Below are 3648 nucleotides of genomic sequence, written 5' to 3' on the forward strand. Positions count from 1 at the left end.
TTTTACCTATGCGTGGATATAAAGAACGTCGAAAACGGAGCTCGTATGCGAAAGTTATGATTTTTCTAAGTTTTAAGGCTGATACGCGATAGGGGGTGACGTGGCACCACCAGAATCGGACACGTGGCACCACCAGAAGGCCACCACATGGACCAACTCGGCGAGTAGGTTCCCCCTACTCGGCGAGTAGGCCAGTCAGCACCCCTATAAATAAAGGTGTCGGGTTCCATTCATTCTCACACCTTCAAACCCTTCTTTCTCTCTCTAAACTCTCTCTCTAAGCCTCCCTAACCCCCTAAAGCCTAGGGTAACTCCCTAGCACGAGGCGGAAGCCCCTGAGTGCCCGACGGCTCCGAGAAAAGAGCCTTTTGGCTCGGGAAACGCTGCTCCAGCGAAGCCCGGTTTTGCGAAAAACCTGCTGTAAGTGAGCTACGCCTACGCTAGTTTTAATATAGCTTCTAATTAATTATAGTGACATTATTAGGACCTGAAAATAATTATTTGGGCTATTATTATGTGTTATATTAAGTGTTATTTAATGCTTATATAATAATAATAATAGTCAGACTATTAATTTGTCGCGGATATCGGTAGACTAAACCCTAGTGGTGTTGATACTAGGTTTTATCGAAGGAAAGTTGTTTTGAAAGTATCGAAGCGCTATCCGAGTGTTGAGTCACCACCTTTCAGGTGAGTGCATAGTCCCTTTCATCTTACACATAGATATGAAGTATTTTAATATAAATTACGTGCTATGTGTGCATATTGTTTGAATACTTGTTGTCTATGCTGGATGAATGATTTATACATGTTTTAAATGATTTAAAGTGTATATTTATTTTATATCTACAAATATGTTGGGATAGAACATGAGTAGATGAAATAGTTGGTGAGTGATGAAATAAAATAATGAGAGATAGGAGATGATAGGAATTTGATGATAATTAGGTGAGGATAGATAGGTGATTATGAATCGGTGATGTAGGATACTACAACCTTGTCCGACAATTTGGAGATGTAGTCATCTACCAGAGTATAGATGGCGATCACTGACTATTATAGACAACCCTGTGGAAACACCAGCAGGCTAGTAACCTGTAGGTGATGAATTACGAGTTCAGGCGATGTTGTAACTACGTATTCATGCGATGATAGTCTAACCCTTATGATGAAGTACGAGTCTAGGCGATGTTGTGGCTTTGTATTCATGCGATGATAGACTAACCCTTATCATGATTTACAAGTCCAGGGGATGTTTTGGCTGTGTAATCATGCGATGATACCCTAACTCTTGCTAGACACATATTGAGGGAGTAATCCCCGGAATAGTATTGTCTATGCAATGTAGGCGATGATCCTTAGGTAAAGTTCGTAGGAACAATCATATAAGGAAATACGATGTAAGGAGATGAGAAGTAAATATGATATACGAGATGACCCTTGAGATAATATCTTTAGGAAAGACTAAAAGAAGATAATGGGGATGGGTAATTGGGTTGATTGTTTGATTGTTTAAACATAATAACTATATTATTGTGGGTTGAAAACCCTATGTACTCACCAGGTTTCCCAACCTGACCCACTCAGGTTATTTACATCACAGGTGACGATATGAAGTGCATTACACTGAGAGATTTAAAGAGATGTAGATCACTAGTGTAAATAATTGTAAGTTCTGTTTATGCTTATGTTTCTGTATTAACGATGACATCCCAAACGTTTTAAGATGAATAAAAATACGTTTCTTCGAAGATGTTTTAATAACGTATTTATCGTGTTTTTCTGGGAACAAATTCCGCAACATTTTTATGAAAAAAAAAGTACTCTGATTTTTACAAAGCATAAACAAAATCGGTCTTTTCTGGTCGAGAAAATGGGGATGTCACATCCACAGAGTTAGGGATAGAGGGCCCACATAGTTGTAGCCTTGAGTGGCTATTGTGTGTTATATGTGGTATTTTAGGGAACCCACTAAGCATTTATGGTTACAGTGTTGTGTTATGTGTTTTAGGTACCAGTGAGAATTGCGGGAAGGCACCGACATGATCCGTACACACATGAGGAGTTTAATTATTATTATGATCTTAGGTTGTGTTTCTATGGATTGATATGTGATACCATGAAATTTTTATAATATTTATGAATGAAAGTATGTTTTAAAAAATGTGAAAAATTGTTTGAAAAATTACAGTGTTACACTATAAGATTTAATATTTGCATGTATAATAGAGAAAACATAGATCCAAGGTTTATAGGTTGCATGTACACCATAGCAGTCTTAGAATGCTCAAAGCCCAACAGTGGTATCAGAGCCTAGGCTTGTTTTCTTTTATACTTGATGCAATTGTTGAAAAATCGAAGTTATCTTGCTGTTTGGAGCGTGGACTCGCCGAGTTCACTCATGGATTCGACAAGTCCATGGCAAAATGAAACCAACTCGTCGAGTTGGTTCATGCACTCGGCGAGTTGGACCCCCTGACAACATATCTTCGAGTATTGGTGCTGGAATTGGTCTAGAATCATTATCTTAAACTGTTTTGGACCTATAAAAACTATTTTTTGATGTGGTAATGATTATGGTAAACCAATTTCAGAGTTGTTATCAAAATTTCATGTTTTGTATGGTTAATTTTATGATTCTTGAAATTGTTGATATGCATGTTCTTGAACTTATGAGCTTAGATGATCATAGGAAATATTTGTAAACTTCTTGGTAGTTTAATTCTTGATCATTATGTATTTTAATGGCGTCCATAACTTGTCCTCAAGTTATGTATAACCAAAAGTCACATGTGATTAATTCCATTAAAAGAACACAATGGTTACATAAGATGAAAAGTCACTCATTTTAATAAGCCATTAACGCATAAGTTATGAGAAATGAAAAGTTTTCAAAGTTTACAAAACTTTCCCTCAAGTTTTGGAACATGTAAAGCCATAATTAAAACTTTAGTTCCAATCCCTAGAATTTTAAAAGGTTAAAATTTAACGTTTATACTTTATAATATTTTAAGTTTAATAATATTTATATGTGTATAAGAACAAAAAAAGTTGTCTTATCATTAGTAGGCCTCATTCACGAAGCCGGTCTATAAGGGGGGGGGGGGTATAAGGTTACTGCCTATAAAATGGCAGTTTAATGGGTGTTCACTCTCACCCACCGCTTCCTTAACCAGTGGAGGGTCGTTAGCCAAAAGGGTAGGACAAGGACTATAATTCTCCCTTTATTAAAATTATTAATGATAAATACTAAGTAACTAAACCTTATAAATTCTCAATCTTAGTTATTTAGGAAAAATGTGAATAAGGTGCTAATACATGAAATTACACTCTACACTTTGTTTAAGCCATTAATGGAGCATGTGTGGTTAGCAGGAACACTAACCTGGACTTAACAAGGTAGGCAAAGGGTAACTTAATGTCTATCATAGTATCGGTGGAGTATGTGTGGTTAACGAGCACATCGATTGAGGGGTAAATATTAAGGGTACCAAGTATATTTGCATGGTTTCTTTACACCTTGTTTTGTGATCCTCGACATCCCAGTCATAAAACCTGAAGGGTACACTCGAGATTGAAACATGTCATTGAAAAGTTAAATGAATCTCAAAAGAATCTAGGAGGTTTAAAACCAATTAAAACCTAATA

The sequence above is a fragment of the Lactuca saligna genome, chromosome 8 (genome assembly GCF_052625555.1).
Source record: "Lactuca saligna cultivar CGN05327 chromosome 8, ASM5262555v1, whole genome shotgun sequence".
NCBI classification, from domain to species: Eukaryota; Viridiplantae; Streptophyta; class Magnoliopsida; order Asterales; family Asteraceae; genus Lactuca; species Lactuca saligna.